Consider the following 17,455-nt stretch of genomic DNA (forward strand, 5'->3'; position numbering starts at 1 on the left):
ACCTCATCTTTGGGAATACTTTTAATTAAAAAAATACCTACACTCTCAAATATGATTTATACCAAATTTTAACACCTTGGCCGCACTTCCAAGCTCTTGATGAATATGTTTTGGTACAGGCCACGCACCACCAGTCTAGATACATTAGAACTTCTTAAAAATGTGTCATTAATTGGGAAAGTTGGGCTTTGACGGATCCTCTTTGGATTCACACCTGTACATGGCAGGTACCATTAGAGCAGAGAGTAAGCCCAGGCGTCAGGCAGGGTTTCCACACATCCGCCTATTACTAAATGCTGGCACAACCTGCGTGAACAGTTGTTCGTAAAAACGACTGTTTTTATGTTCTGGGGGAGTAATAATATGCTACAGCAGGATGTAAAGCTAAGGATGTAAAGCTATTGACCACCTTGTCATGATACTGTCAAGCTGGAGAGAGTTTTAACACTTGGTGGTTTTCAGTGCTTTTTGTCTGAATCTGATATGTGTGATGAGGAGGCAAGCTATTGGTGGATATTAGTAATGATTCAACTAATATTGTATTACATTTATGAATCTTCTGGATCCTTTTAATTGAAGAGTATCCTAAAATCGGTAAGGTGAATAGTTTTTTTAAAAAAAAAATTTATCCCCATTAGTCAACAAATGTTTGCATGTCTTCTGTGTCCCAGTTGTTATCAGCACCTGGGCCAAGCAAGGAGGATATGATTGGAGCAATAGTACGTGGTTCCTGCCCCCGTGGAGCTTACAGTCTAGCAGAGGAGAAAGATATTAATCAAATACATATGCCAAAAATAAGATGTCAGCCATGGAAAGTGCAATCAAGGAGAGACATCTAGGTGTTCAAGGGTGTATTAGAAGATGTGTTAGGGTGTGAACAGGATGTAGCCTGGTTGGGAAGGGCAGGGAAGCAGGAAGTAAGCTCGACTCTGAGATCTGGAAGATTGAATGATTTAAAAAAAGGCCATGGTGGCAAGGTTGAGGACCAGTCCATGTAGGCTTCTTAGAACACGATCTCAGGACACCACTGGGGTTTAATGGGGTGGGGTGGCTGGTTTACTGTATCCCAGTGATTGTGAGACACATTTTTTTACATTTTATTACCTGAAATCCAAGTTTAATTAACCACATTTTTTTCTTTCATGACTGTATATAAAATAATGATGTGACTTATGGCCGATGGCATTTTAGAGTTGATGAAATTTAATAATCAAGTTTGTGTTTTTGAAAGAGCTGGAGAACTGATTTATGATTACTGCTTGAATCAAGGTTTCTTTAAATTTATAATAAAATGCAGAAACTAATGGACTGCTGGACTGAATAACTCTAAAATTAATTTTCATCATATTTCATGGCCTAATTCAAAGTTCTGTTTTTACCAAAATAACTTCTTCTCATTTACTTCATAATAAGTAGATATTAATCTGAACTTATAAAGAAAATATCTTAACAAAATATCCCTTGTACTTAATAGATCCTCATAGAGGATCTCTTACACCTGTATACAGGTGTACAGAATTTCTCTTAATAAAAGGATTTTGTAACAAAAGAATGAAATTTAAAAAATACTGTTCCAGGTAATAAGGATCCCCCAGGGATTTTTTTACTACAGAATAAACAACGTGATTGAAGTTGCACGATAGAACATTCTGGTTCCAGCAATGTGGAAAACACATGACGGAGAAGGAGGAAAGTGGGTGCTCTGCAATGGAAAAGAGGAGATAAGCAATCAGACTCTTGAAAGGATTTCATTTTCTAATAAAAAAAAAAAAAACATGGAGATAATACTTTCCTTCCTCACAATATATTAAAGATTATATGAAGCCATACAAATTATTGTCAGTTTCTTTCCCTATCTTCCATTTTCATCCTCAGTCCCTTTAGTTCCCACATGAGTCTTTCTCCCCTCCAAAACTATTAAAATGTCTCTCCTGATTTTTTTTTAATTTTTGAAAGAAAGAGATTGGTACTCAACAGGAAAAAAAAAACTGTTTACACATTCAGACCCTTTTGTGCTAAACTCTGTCTAAGGCTGTCTGCAGCTCCTTTACTCTTCCATGGGGTCATTGTTTGCTTGCAGTGCCCAAGGCTCTTGAGGAGGGAGGGTCTGTATTCTTTGAGGCCAGCATGCAGGCCAGAGGCACCCGAGACAGCTGGCCTTTCTGGTGCTTTTGGGATCCACCTCCTTTATGACATTTGTGTGTAAACTGTGATTAAAGAACCCTTTAAAAATAAATGAAATAAAAATTAATCCTAAAATTATTTTTGAATACTGTTTTTTTTAACCTCTCCTTTTTTTGGAAGAAGGTCAATAGCACCAGACCACTAGCTTACCAAAAGTGTAACCCAGAACATGTAATGAATACATAAAACAGTGGACACTGCCTCATCGTAGTACTTACTTCTGTGCCATAGTACTTACTTCTTGCTTATAAGGACTGTGCCTTCAGGAGTGATTCTGCCAGGATTGGCTGGGCCTGTCTCTGATCTGTGGGGAAATAGGCTGATTCTGAACCACACGCGGGCTGCTGACGAAGAGAGGACGGAAAAAACGCACCCAGAAAAGGTCCCTGGTCCTGTGGAGGCAGAGGTCGCCCTGCACCAGCGTTACTTCCATGCAGTGCGCAGCTCAGCTTCTGGGGTGTGGTAGGGACAGCAAGTTGCCCCTCCACAGCCATGTCCCCCCTTTTAGCAGAGAACCCCACTTTTGATTGGGTTTTAATGCTGTCCAGCTAGGACTGCACATCCCAACCAACCTTCACCCCCACCTCCGCAGGTGTGACCTTGAACCTAAGTATTCAGAACTTCTAGGAAGTGTCCCTAAAGAGAGGGGCTGGGGTGCAATCTCCCCCTTTCCTGTGTCTGGCACTAGGGATGAGGGGTAGAATGGTCATTGGAAGGCATGGCAGCCTCCTCTACTTCCTGGCAAAGCACTGGGGATCCGAGAGCGCACAGAATAGCAGAGCTCTTTCCACGCCACCATGTACCAGTTAGCTCCATTTTTTCCCTTCTCCAATTCTTTCCATTCCAGTTTTTTTTTAAGTAGTTTTATTCAGAGGTATTCTCACACCATACAATTCATCCAGAGTATACCGTCATTGGTTCACAGTATCATCACTGCATTCATCTCCACAATCAATTTTAGAATATTTTCATTACTTAAAAAAAAAATCTCATAACCCTTAACTTCCCGCCCCCACCACCATTATAGACTTAGCATTGGTGTGGTACATTTGTTACTGTTGATGAAAAAATATTAAAATATTACTGTTATCTGTGGTCCATAGTTTGCATTAGGGGCATTTCTTCCCATCTACCACTATTTAATCAACTCCTTGTAACAATGACACATTTGTTCTACTTCATGAAAGAACATTTTTATATTCTATTATTAATCAGTCTTTATTTTCTGTTTTTCTTTCTTTTCCTTATTCTTTGTTTTTGCCTCCCCCACATAAAAAGTGTTGGTTGAGTCCTTAGGGTTACTAAGATGCTGGGGGTCTCTATCCCTTATGTGCAGAGATCCATGGAGATGATGATGACAGCCCCTCAGCCAGGCTGCGCAGAACTAAGGCCCAGCAGCTCCAGGGCCTCTGGCCCAGCCAGGAGGGAAGGTCACAGGGGAACCAGTGCAGCTCCAGCCAAGCTTCCCTTAGTGGCAGAACTCCTTCAGGGGCTCTCCTGCTGCTCTACTCAAGGCTCCACCCCTCCATCTCCCTCTGTGTCAGTTGGGTCTCTGTGTCTTGCTGCTGGGTTCTGCATCTCAGGCTCCATTTCTTCCAGAGAAAGGATCTGATGTTTTCAGTCCTTATCAGCCATGGCCAGGCCTACATACTGCCGGTCCTTGGGCCCAGCTAATGCTTTTGCCACCAGCATCTTCCCCTTTCTTGTGGTCACAGTGCCCTGGGTTTCCACAAGGAAATCATGCCTACCCCCACCTTTCCATGCAGTCCGGGTAGTCAGACCTCACCTGACTTTCTCGGTGGCCATACTGATCTGGAGATGGGTCCTCAACCCAATCCAAGCCAACGAGATGCTGAAAATATTGAGAAAGGAACACTCCCTTTTCCCCAGGCTCAAAGCTGTAAGGAGGTGAGCCTGGCGCTGCCCCAATAAGGGCGGGCCTGAGAGTGCAACCCTCACAGGGGAAAGAGGCACGAGGTAAAAGAGAGCTTAGGCCTTTGTAGCTCTACTTGTGCTTCTGGGGCCAACTAGACGTTACAGTACAAGCCAATGTGTGGTCTTTTGCACTAATGGCAGGTTGAGGGGGCTTTCCATCACCTCTAACTCTAGGCAATGAGCAGTGGCTGAGGTGGAAGCCACGTGTTGCCTGCAGGACAAGGGAGGCCCACCTGGACATGGGCAACGGGCAAGGCAGGAAGCACAGATACGCAAGGCCAGGTTAAAAGTGTGGAGTTCATAGGTCATGGTGGCTATTGGTCAAGCACAGAACAGAACAGTAGCCTTGAGCAGTGAGTGAGTGGAGCTGGGAGGGGCCAGGAGCCTTGGCCCATCCGCAGCCGCTCTGGCCTGGCCATGGCTCTGCATGAACCGTCGACTGGGCATCTCCCAAGAGCCACTTATAAAAGCTGCACAGGGTTAAAACGTGCATTGAATAAGGTGCCTGATGCCAAAGAGTGTTTCCTGAATGAAATTCGTCCCACCTTTCTCAGGGGCTGCTGGCCCCATCATCTCCAAACTAAAAAACAGACCTGTTTAAGGCACTGATGTGAAATCTAAAACAAAGCTAGAGAACAAAGGAGATGCTTGTATCTAGCTAGGCAAGCTAGGCAAGCTCATGTTCCACACTAAAACGTTTATTTAACAGTTCATTTATGACTTTATGGTTGTTTTATAATTGTTAGTGATTGTGGCATTCCAGCTAGGAAGATAGTCTCACTCATTTAAACGAGAAGTCAAATCAGTGTCTTAAGGTGAATAAGATAGAATTCTGTTATTAATACATGAAGGCTCAGATTATGTTATTCTATCAAATATGGAAAACTACATTTCCAATAGTTAGGGCATAACAACACTGGTATTTTAAGCCTAATAAGATGAAGGGTTTATTTATAATTATGGAGAAAAGCTGCTTTTAAAATAAAGGGTTAGGGATGAGCTATCATGTATGGAATTAGACAGCTAAGATTTTTTTTTTCAGGAGAAAAATAAAGAAATTAGGGTACATGTGGTTTATTTATGTTGTATTTTAGATAAGTATTAGTGAGCAATAATTGGCAAAGCCATAAATTGGGTGGAAATGGGGCTGGTAATTGTTGGGATGGGGAAAGGGGTATCCAAAAGAAAGCTTTGAGGTGAGAGTTTGTAACCAGATAGTCACCAACACTATCAGCATAGCCTGGGACTTAAACACATGGGTTCTAGAAGCAGAATCCATTACTCACTAGCTGTGAGACTGTGAGCAGGTTACAGCCCTCTGCCTCAGTTTCTCCAGTGAAAAGTGAGTCTATAATCACATTTACTACATAGGCTATGGGGAATAAATGAGCTAATAAATGTGAAGAAGCTAAAACAGTGCCTGGCATATAGTAAGTGCCATATGTGATAAAGAGGAGGATTGGAAGCAGAGAGACCTCGTAATAGAACAGTACCCCAGTCTTTATGAGTCATTTAAATGTTTACTTCTAAAAAGTCAACTCTGAGTGAAGAACACAACCCGTTTTGACAGGGCCCCAGGCTTCTTTGAGCACTTGTCATCTTGCCCTTCAAAGTCAGATTCCCTTCCCTTCATTTTTCTAGGCTCAAGATGGGGGCTGCTCCCTCCTCCTTGGCTTTGTCATTTTCCTCCTGTCATATCCAGTTGGAAGTCAATCCTTGTCCCTTCTCCCTCTGGACTCCCTCTTATGTTCATCTCCTCTTTCCCTTACCCTTCGGTCCCCTCCTCGGGCCTTCAGCCCTGCTACCTCTCTCCCTCCATCTCTAAGTCAGACTCTCTCTCTGCCATCCTATCTCCACCACTGCCGGATGAATCATCAGAGTACTGAGGGGAACACACCACACACACAGTCACACACACACACACTTTTCAGGAGATTTGGGACTTCAATTTCCAGCTACACAATCTGGCCCCACTTCCCACTCTTAACTTGTCTCCTAGTACTTTACCACAGAATCTCTGTTCCAACCAAAATATCGACCATTTGTTTTGGTCAGCCCAGAGTTCATTTTGGCCACTGCCCCTCCCCACTCTTCCCACCTGGCTTCCTTGGAGGACTCTGAGGTGGGGTGGGGGCTGCAATCACAAGGCAGGCCCAGGGACCAGGCCTGCCCAGGCCTTAGAATCCCCCAAGCCACCTGGGCAGGTATGGGTACTTGACCTACCTGGACTCCCATTATCTCTCCCTGGGATCTTCCCATTGATTAAAGAGGGAAAGTTGGCCTCTCCTTCCCCTCAGGGTCCTTAAACTGAATGATTTAAGCTTGGAGTTTCTAGCTTTCAGGCTCCCCACTGCATGAAGGACACACCTCTGCAAGAGAAGATGATGTGGCAACACAGAGAGGAGCAGAAACAGAAGGAAAAAGAGGGCTGACAATGTGACGCTGTTGTTTTGCATCTGGGATCTCGCCATGCCTAAGGCCAGCCTCACCACTGTCTTTCCAAGTTCCATAACCCAACACAATGGCTTCCTCACTTAAACTACTTGCTTGAGATTGAGTTTCTTTCTCAGGAGACCAGCAATCCTGAATTATACCCCCAGGCCTTTGTGATCTGTCTGGAATGCACCCTCCAACACCCTGCTCTAAATCAGGAGTTTCTTGTAATCCTACCCTGGATCTCTTTGCCTGAGAAATTCTAGTGTATATGGTTTTTTTCTCTGTATAGCTTCTTAAGTTTTTCAGTTGAAAGCTGTTCCTGCTAGGGCTAGACAGTTAAAGAGGAAACTGGGAATTGGGAAGATGAAATAGAAGTAAAACCCAGAACACATCCCAGTCCAATTACATCACAGTCTCTGGGGATGGGACCTGGATATCAGTACGTGTTGAGCTCCACAAGTAATTCTAACGTGCAGCCAACAATAAAAACTGCTGCTCCAGCTTGGCTTTGAGTGTTGGGCTTCAGTGCCTGGGAAATTGGCTGCACCTAGGTCAGTCTTAGCATCTAAATCTGACTTCTCTACCCCCCAAACTCCCGTTTGATCCCTTTGCATTTCTCCCTGGATCTGCTTCCGGCCCAGCAGTGCAGCCTCCTCTTTGTTGCTGCCTGATCCATCCCCTCTGGACACTGGGAGCTAAGTTTTCTTCTCATGAACTTGCCGAAAGCCCAAGTAAACTTTCTAACTGCCTTTCACTTCAATGAAGGGAAATGTATTACTTTTAATTAAGAAGGCACTTGTCTGATTCCAACTATATGATTTTGTGAAAAGGCAAAACTATAGAGATGATAAAAAGATCAATGGTTGCCATGGGTTCTGGGGTTGGAGTAGGGGGGAGGGATGAAAAGGTGGAGCCCAGGGATTTTTTTAGGGCAGTGAAACTATTCTGAAAGATACCATAGTAATGGATACATGACATCATGCATTTGTCATAACACACAACACAAAGAGTAAACCCTAATGTAAATTATAGACTTTCATTACTAATAACATACCACTATTGGTTCATCAATGCACCATGCTAATGCAAGATATTAAAAATAGGGGAAACTATGGGGTAGGGGCCAGGAGCTCTATAGGAATGCTCTGTGCTTTCTGGGCAACTTTTCTGTATACCTAAAACTGACTTAAAAATGAAGCTTATTATTTTAAAAAGTTACTAAAACAGGAGTAGAAATTTTGCAGTACAGCGCTAAAAGGAAGAAAGAGAGGCAGCTAACCAGTCTGAAGCTGTAAAGGGAGGTGTGCTAGTTTGAAACTGTTATATACCCCAGAAAAGCCATCTTTTTAAATCCTGATCCAATCTTGTGGGGGCAGTCATGTTCTGTTAATCCTGATTCATTATTGTAGGGTGGGATCTCTTCATTAGGTTGTTTCCATGAAGATGTGAAACACCCAATTGTGGGTGTGACCTTTTGAATAGATTACTTCCATGCAGGTATGACATACCCACTGTAAGTGTGGTCTTTTGATTAAATGGAGATGTGACTGTGCCCATTCAAGGTGGGTCTTGATTAGTTTACTAGAGTCTTTTAAAAGGGGAAACATTTTGGAGTTGCTTCAGAGTCAACATAGACACAGACATTTGGAGATGCAGAGTCCAGCAGACATTGTCATATACCTTTCCATGAAATGCTAAGCAATCCAGGACCCAGAGTTTTGCCTTTAGAGCAGCGGAGACTCACAGATGCTTGAAGAGGAAGCCACTGGAATTGGAAGCACAAAACAACTAACTGGGATCAAAGACCTCAGATGCCAGCCATGTACCTTCCCACCTGACAGAGAAATCCCAGATGTCATTCGGCCTTTCTTGAGTCTCTGGATGCCTTAGTTTGGACATTATTTTATGGCCTTAAAACTGTAAACTTGTAACTTAATAAATTCCCTTTATAAAAACCAACCCATTTCTGGTATATATTCCAGCAGCATTAGCAAACTAAAACAGGAGGTCAAAATGTCATGCCTGAACTAAGTATTGTGAGAAGACTGGGAATCCAACAGGCATTCAGGCAGAAGGAACAGCCTATGCAAAAGCTCAGAGGAGAGAAAAATGCAAGTGATTGCTTGTAGGGAGATTAAACTGTAAGATAAGAAAAAGGTGGGTAAATAAGAAGCAAGGAGGGCTTTCTAAGCCCAGTACTAAGAACTTGAAGGGTGTCTTTGAAGAATTGTAGGCAGGGGATTGCTAGGATGACATTGATGTTTTAAAAGGAGCACTAGCAGCAGCTGTGTGAAGGATGACTTCCAGGAGGATACAGCAGGAGATGCGGAGAGTAGAAAACCTCTAGCTTTCCATCAGAAGAATATTAAGGATGGCAATCAATGGTGTGCTGGTGAAACCTTTACAGCCAGGGGTGGGGGAGCCCCGATTTGTAGCATTTGCCAGTTTCTGTGGTATAAATGTTCCCACCGTGGAGAAAGGAAGCGGAGGCAGGTGATCGCCATGAGACCTGTGTGATCCTTCAGGATAAGGCCCAGTCTCTGTGTTCTGCTGTGAGTGTTGTGAGCTAAGCCTATAAACCTTGTTTATGGAGTCCACATCCCCATGTGGGCGCTACCCCTCGAACTCGCCCATGTCACCTCTGTCCTCCAGCCTGGGCCTGGGCCACCACACATAGTTTTTCCCAGTCTTTGCTTAGCTCTTCATCCTCTACTGAGGCCTATCTTCATCTCTGCCAAGAAACCTCTAACTGGTACCTTTTACAGGGGTGAGAGAAGAAAGCTTGAAAAATAATAGGTCACATAAAAGGTTATCCCAAATTGTTTCTATCTTAAACATCCAAATGGCTTAAACAGCCAACAACATGGAGGCTGAAAAGCAAAAATAAAGGACTACTTAAATAAGAGACACTGGGAAAATACCTCATGACATAATGAACATCAGTTTCTTAGCATTTCATCGGGACTGATGAGGGAGAGAGAATGATTTTTTCCAGCAAGCAAGAGATAGCGAGTGGAACTTAGCCTTTACTAATGTAGACTGCACAAAGCAAAGGCTGCACAAGTGCAAGATCTGTGTATGGCTTGCCCACTATTGGGAATCCAGCTGTCAGCACAATACTGGGCACAGAGGGGCAGTCCAGTAAAAGCCTGTTGAGTTTATAAACAGTAATCCTATTCACTATAATATTTTAAAAGCAAGTTCCAAGCACAGCAATGGCACCATGTAAGGAAGTGGTGCACGAGTCGGGTCAGGGAGGGTTTTATGCAAGATTTGACCTGAGCATCTGAATTTTATGAAATGAGTAGATGTTTTCCTGGGAAAGAAGTAAGGTACAGAAATAATTCTAGGCCACTGAGATGTGATTACTATAGTTGTGGAACTGTGAGTGAAATTGAAATGTTGGGTGCAATCAGGGACCTTGTCAGAGGCATTGCTGAAGAGGAGGGGGACCGAGTCAGTTCCTCAAGGGCCTCGTATACCACACCAAGGATTTGGGCCTTTGAGAGCCTTTAGAGGGCTTTAAGTGGAAAATTAAAGATCACGATCACATTAGCATTTTAGCAAGATCCTTGGCTGCTTGATAGCCTGGATCTGTCCAAGCCTAGAAGCAAGAACCTTCTTAGGTTGTCAGGACCTCAAGAGCAGTTTGGAGATAATGGGAATGTCAAGAGATAATAAGGAAGTGAAATGAATAGAACTGGGTCACAGAGTATATGATTGTGATTACAGGGGGGGTCAAGGAGTGCCACTAAAGTAAGAAAGATAAGTAGGTGTGTTTGTAAAGGAAGATAATGAGTTCGATTCCTTTATAAGTTGAAGTTAAGATACCTGTGAATCATCCAGTTGGGTGGATGATTAATGGGATTCTGGAGATGAGGAGGGAAAATATGGATTTTTGAATGAGCAGCATATACACCTCTGTGGATAGATTGCCCAGAGGGAGGACAGTCACCTAGGGATGACCTTTAACATTTAAACCAAGGCTCAGGCAGAGAAACACTTGGGCCCTCACATTTGCATGGTCTTTTTACTTCTGGGGAAAAAAATCACTGATCTTAGTGTCATAAGCTCTACAAGTTATTTAAGGATGGGTTAAATATTTTACTTTATAAGTAATGAAATGTATTTGTATGGATAAAGTCTGATCAAACAGTCTTGGTCACGATGTGGGAAAATGGCTCCTTTTCTGTGATGTAGGTGGGAGTGTAAATTGGTACAACACTCTTTGATGGTAGAAACTGTTCATTGTCCCCAGTGTCCATTTTCCCTTTTCCTTACAATAACTGATTACCCGACTTTTAGCTGAAAATACAGGCATTCTGGGAAAAAGATTCCATTTCTCAGCCTCCCCTGCAGCTAGATGTCACTGCATGATGAAATTCTGGCCAATAGGACATAAGTAATGAGTGTGACTTCACAGAAGAATTCTTGGGAGTGGGGCCCTTTTTTTGTCTCTTTCCCCATCCTGCTGGCTGGAAGAGTTGATGGGTAGGATTGGAGCTGCCATCTCATACCATGCAGAAGAATCCAAGTTCTGAAGATGATGGAGTAATCAAATGGAAGATGCCTGATCTCTGGATCATGTACTGCCTCCCCTTTTTTCATAAGAGAGAAGTAGTTCTGTCTTGGATAAGCCACATCACTGGGTGTTCTGTCACATTCATTTGAACCTAATTCTGACTGATGTGCTTCCCAAAGGCCGTTTAACAATATTTAGTGAAGTTTAAATGGTGCACATCCTTCTTCCTAACATCCCACTTCAGGGAATTCACCCTAAGGGGATAATTACATAAATTTGAAATGACACATAAACTAGATATTCATCACAGCCTTATTTATAATAAGCAGAAAAAGCGGGGAAGGGAACAAACTGAACATCTTTCAATAGGGATTGGTTAAGTAAAGTATTTATATTTCAGTATAAGTGAACTCTGTAAGTCACTGAAAAAAATGATGATGCTATATTTAGAAATCCCGTGGCTAGACATCTATGATAGAGAATGAGAGATGAGATCACAAATGAGCATGTTCACTCACGTAAAGCTATATTTGGTGGTTTGAAGCTGTAGGGACACCAGAAAAAACATGTTCTAAAATTTAAACCATTCCTGTGGGTGTGAACCCTTTGTACATAGGTACTTTTGAAGAGGCTATGTCAGCTATGGTGAGACTTACTTCATTCAGGATGGGTCTTAATCCTATTACTGGAATCATTATAAACAATTAATTCAGTCATGAGAGAGAAAAAGCCATAGGAAGCAAGAAACTGAAACGGTACCTGGAACAGAAGGTAGAGACCAGAAGATGTTGTTGTGTGCCTTGCCAAGTGACCAAGGAGCTAAGGCTTGCTGGCAGCCAGCCTCACAGCACCTCTGTCTTCAAGAAGAAAGCATGGCCTTCAGGATGCCTTGTTTGGACTTTCTTTTAGATCTCAATATTGTGAGCTAATAAATTCCCATTGTTTAAGCCAACCCATTTTATACACGTACTCGTACACAAACATACACATTCAAATCTATCTATAAATGTAAATATATTCTGAGAAATTTTAGGAAAATGTCTTTAAGAACACTCTTTCATTCTTGGAACTGGGATTTTAGATGCTTTTTTTTTTTGAACTTCCCCTGCTTTTAAATTATGCTTTTACAAGGATTACAATCAGCTTTATCATTGTTATAAAAACTATAAAGCCTTTCTAGTTGTTTTAAAATGTACCTCTTAAAAATTAATATCATTAGAAATTACTGTGTGAACTTTGGCCAGTTTACTGTTGAGGAAGAGGTGGGACCATTATTGCTAACGGTCAAATAAATGAAAACATACTCCAGGAAAAACTTACCTTTTTTGTGGTAGTCCATACTAGGTAGAGACATCCTAATTGGCAGATTTCTTAACTTTCTACTGATAAAATAATTGGGACTTAGATGGCCATTTTAATGGATAGCATATTTCAATTTTTCATTTTCTTTTTATAGATCTGGGATGTTGGGGTGGAGAGAGGAATTGTGTTTATGTTTTCAAAGTAATCCAGTCACTTAAGACTCCTAGTTTTTATTTTCCTATAGAAATATATCATAGTAATTACTAGTATATCTAACAAGGTATATGTTTATGCACACAGTATATAGTGATTAATCTTTTTTTGTAAAATAAATCATTAATGTCATTGACATTTTGAGTTTTTAAAGGTAAGCTCCTATTCCAAAGTAGCACTATGCAGTTTATCTCCCCACCCCAATCTCAGGACATTTATCATTTTTTTAGGTTTTATTTCATTTTATTTTTTGTTACAAAAGGTTTAATTTTTGATGAAGGAATGAGGTGAATTCGTACAACTCATAGTCCTTAAATGGAAATAAACTTGTAGGACACCTTGAATAGATAAGGCTTCTTATAGTTGTTTACTTTAAGACCTGTTTACCCCAATATCTGTCAAGTTGAAAATTCTACAAAATGTCAGTCCCCTTCCCCCTCACTTCTTTTTTAATTTGAGGCTTGTCCGCCAGTTTGACCAGAAATAACCTGAAGCCCAGTCTGCAAAACCTCCCTTTTGAGAAATTCAATCTCCATTATCTGTTTAGTCCATTTAAATAACAGTGCAGAAGAATTCCTTCTTCACTTTTATCACAACAATTTCCCATCACCTCCCCTGCCAATAAAAGTCACTCAACATTTCAGAAAAAAATAAAAGCAGCTAGTAATAGATTTTTTTAGCCCCATGTTTTAGTCACTTGTAAATTGTAAAAATCTATAAATTCAGAAGATGTAGCTAAATTTAGTCTTAATTTTAAATTTATTTAATCTGATTAAAAAACTAAATTTCATTTAATAGAAAATACTGTTTACTCATTCACAGAAAATGCTTTTGTGATAATTTCATAACAAGGTTTTCTCAGCTGTTGAGATTTCTTGGTAGCTTTGGTTTATTCTTTTTGACCGTAAATTAAGGAAAACACCTAAGTGCATAACAAGTGTACATAAAAGCATATTAAAATCTGATAAATTAATGTGAGATAAATCTAAATGTTTAATTTATGAGCATAATTCTATAAATACACATTTGAATACAAATATTAGGTGCATCAGTAGAATTTTGCTTCTTTCAAAGTCCAGATTTGTGTAGCTTATATCCCCACATATTAATTACTTCTTCTAATACCCAGAAACTCACTGTCATTTTCAATAGTACAGTATAGTAGAAAAAAATCGTTGATCCTTCTTGATTTGATTTCTACCATTTAACTGGCCTTGTGACATGGGACAATTCAACCTATTAATTTATTCAATAATTCATTCAAATACTTACTGAATTCAACTTAGGCCCTGCACTATGCTAGATACTGCAGGTTAAAAAAAAAGAAGAAGAAAAGAAAAGGACTAAGATACAGAGTTTGTCTTGGAATGGTGCTCAAGCCAGTAGTAGTCACAGAGAGATAAAAATAAAACTATAGACACTGGGGAACTTAGAGTCTGGGCCATGGAAAGCCTCACTGTCATATGAAGAGGGGAAGAAGGAGTTCTAGGCCAAGGCAAACACTAACATCCCGTACAAACATAAGGAGACAGTGAAAGGCAAGGAATCCTACAGCATGGAAATCTGGGGCCATTCTGGGAAGGGACAGAAAGCAGGAAGGCTGTCAAATGCTGCAGAGAAGTATAGTAAAATAAAGATGGGCATGGAAGTTGGGAGGATAATGGTAACCTTCGCACAGGTGGATTCTGTGACATGATGGGTGTGAATAAAAAATGAGGAATAAAGACAAGGAATAGGTGTTGGACAGGACTAAATTAGAATCTTGGTCAATGACACTCTTTGAATCTCACTTTTCTCAGTTGTTCAGTGAGGACCCAATATGTGAATGACGTCTCCTCATTGTGGCAGTCACTGGACATGCATGTTATCAGAAAAAGGAGATGGATTCTTTTGCCTGTGCACTGAAATGACCAATTCCTGAGACATAGGGGTTTCAAAGAGAGAGAAAGTTTATTACTAGGTGCATAATAGGAGAGCAGATGGCCTAGCAGCCCCAAATCTGTCTCCCTGAACTGCAGTAATTTTGAGAGTTTTATCAGCAAAAAAGATGTGCAGGGTTCAGGATAATGAACAGAGTGGTCCCAGATGATGTAATTAGAAGTGATCTAATTATTGAGCATCACAGAACATATGTAAGAAAATGGCGGCCTTAATATGATGATGGGTGTAATTTTTTTTTTTTTTTGTATGTGGTGGGGGTCACATTTCATTCTTTTTCCATCTGAGTATCCCATTATTGTGGCACTATTTGTTGAATTTTTTTGTGGGGCGGGGGGTGGGGGGAATGCATGGGCTGGAAATCAAACCCGGGTCTCCTGTACGGCAGCTAAGAATTGATGAGTGTGATTTTTACTATTATAATGAGGTACAGGTGACTTGTGGGTTAAAGTCTATGCTACTGCGCATGTCAGGCTGACCCATTTTGGTTAGATCCAGTCTTGGTTATCAAGTTAACTTTGGACTTAGGGTGAGTTAGTTCTGGGCTGACCCCAAACCCTTCACTAATAAACTTTAGGGGCTCTCTTTAGTGATCACAAGATTCTAATTTTGAAAAACTGGATAAATGGGTGCAAATGTAGGTTAGCCACAATTTTTTTATAATCCCAGGGGCACAAGATAAAGGCCATACAGACATTATCAGAGATCAAGGCAGCTGGATTGCAATTTAGAGATTTTGGGTATTTCCTTCTGTCTACTCCAACATACCAAAAAGCAAGAAGGAATATCTATATAACAATTCAGTTATCAAAATTATCTCTTAAATCCTGATTTCTCAGTTACAAACCTAGGAGGAGGTTTGGAGGAGGAGATGTTGGATTCTGCTTTAAATATACTGAGGTAGCAGATGCAGGTGGGGATATTCCTTAGACTAAGATATCTGGAGGTAGAAATGGTGAATCATCAGCTCAGAGATTGTAGGAAGCCAAGAAGAATACTTAGGAAGGGATGAGATCACCCAGACCCTGCACAATGAAATGAGGAGAAGGCCCAAGAGAGAACTACCAAGAGTCCTGTCCTCCAGGATTGGAGGGAAGGTCACAGTCCCTGGCAGCTTACCTGGGAACTCAACAAGCCTGCAGTTTTTTGTGCAGTGGCTTAAGTGCTGTGGTAGATTTATGAACAGGATGCTGTGAGAGTACATGGGGAGAGGCATCTAACCAGCCTGGGGCTGAAGAGGAAGGTCAAGTTATCATCCCTGGAGTGAGTATTCCAGGCAGAAGGAACAGCCAATGCAAAGGCTCAGAGGAGAGGAAAATGAGTGCAAGTGGTTGTATATAGAGAGACTGAAATGTAAGGTAAGAAATAGGCTGGGTAGATAAGAAGGGTCAAATTAAGGAGGTCTTCCTATGCAATACCAAAAACCTGAAGGGAATGGGGAATCTTTGAAAATTGTAGATAGTGGGTTGCTTTGAGAATTGTGAACAGGAGGTTGTTGATATTTTAGATGAGCACTCTGGGAGCAGCTGTGTGAAGGTTAGTTTTCAGGAAGTTACAGCAGGAGGTGTGGAGAGTAGAAAACCTACTAGCTGTCTATCAGAAGAACATTAAGGAACATCAGTGATGTGCTGGTAAATTTTTTACAGCTGGCTGTCCAGGAAATAAAAAAGCCCAAACGTGTGTAGCATTTGCCAATTCCTTTGGTGTAAATATTCCCACTGTGGCTGAGTTTCAGCTGCCAACGTGATGTCACTGAATACAGAGTATGGAAGAGGTGCTCCAGCACACTAGCAAACAGGACCCACATTGGAGGAAATTTCACATCAGGAAAAATGAATCTTAACATGTAGCCTCAGTGATGCCAGAAGGCACCCTGAGCTCCAGGACAGGGGAGACTGGCCCAAGACAGCTGCCAGGAGCTACAGAACTAGGAACTTGAGCTAACATCACAACTCAAATTAAAAGCAAGAGCTGGATCTGAGGGTGAGTGAAGGAGGGATATAAGGTGATGGAGAGAAGGTGAGCTCTGTCGAAGATCAGATTTCTGGACTGGAAAGAAGAAAAGGTTTAGGAGACTGCATAATTCGTCAAATGCTTACAAATGATTTTGTTCAATTCCGCTTTAGCTTAGAGAGTAAGGACCATGAAAATACTGGGTCAGCAGTTATAAATCCTGAATTGGAGAATGGAGCTTCATAAATATTGACATGAAAGCTCTTGCCAAATTTTGCATTGTGGTCATGGATGTAACTTGGAAAAAAACTTTTTGAGTAAAGTGTGTTTTGTTTATACTTTCTTTCCCCCAAGAATGTTTTTTTCTCCCCCAAGGAAACATTTCATAAATTATTTTAATTGCTGCACTTAATATAAATATTTTAAAGTGTTGCTTTATTATAAATTGTAAATTTAGAAGGTGTCATAACTAGACAAAGGCCAGCCAATACTTTAGATTTAACTGAGGATCAACGACTTTTCCTTTTCCCTTCAACTTCTTTCTTCATATAAGTCAGATTCATTCATTACCTTAGGGGAGGAATGGCAGACAAAAACGGAAAAAGAAATTTTCAGTTTCTTAAGACAAGGCTTTTTGAGATGCAAGGGCCTAGGATTTTAAATTTCAACAGCTCAAACAAGTGTTGGCAGTATATTATGCATGTTTGTTTTGTAAACTCACAACTTCTCTAATTAAAAAAAGAAAAGCCCAGACACTTGGAGGGTGGGGACCTAGGTTTGGCACAGATAATGGATTGTGGGAGGCAGAGGAGATTTAAAAAAGAGGAAAGAGAATTTAAATGCTGCTGTCCAGGCAGCGTCTTCTGCTCTTTCCTTCCAAGCTAGTTTGAGGTGAAGGTCAATAACCCAGTGGATTCCCTAGAAGACTGAAGCTCCAAGAGCTGAGCTGAGCAGACTTTCAACCTCACCTTT

General features: G+C 41.2%; 1 protein-coding gene and 1 long non-coding RNA gene across 5 annotated transcripts in view; one reads left to right on the forward strand and one right to left on the reverse strand.

The window, feature by feature from the left end:
- The window catches only part of FBXO36 (F-box protein 36), a 155,794-nt gene that overhangs the window by 9,800 nt on the left and 128,539 nt on the right, over nt 1-17,455 (forward strand). The window lies entirely within an intron of this gene.
- On the reverse strand, nt 1,520-11,970 carry LOC143678197 (uncharacterized). Of its 3 annotated transcripts, none has more exons than XR_013173103.1 (3): nt 11,837-11,970; nt 2,423-2,488; nt 1,520-1,702 (listed from the first exon to the last, which is right to left on the reverse strand). It is a non-coding gene; the product is annotated as an uncharacterized LOC143678197 (long non-coding RNA). The 3 variants fall into 3 exon arrangements; XR_013173104.1 differs by having other exon boundaries at nt 2,423-2,576; XR_013173105.1 differs by having other exon boundaries at nt 2,423-2,636.

The sequence above is a fragment of the Tamandua tetradactyla genome, chromosome 3 (genome assembly GCF_023851605.1).
Source record: "Tamandua tetradactyla isolate mTamTet1 chromosome 3, mTamTet1.pri, whole genome shotgun sequence".
In the NCBI taxonomy this organism is placed as follows: domain Eukaryota; kingdom Metazoa; phylum Chordata; class Mammalia; order Pilosa; family Myrmecophagidae; genus Tamandua; species Tamandua tetradactyla.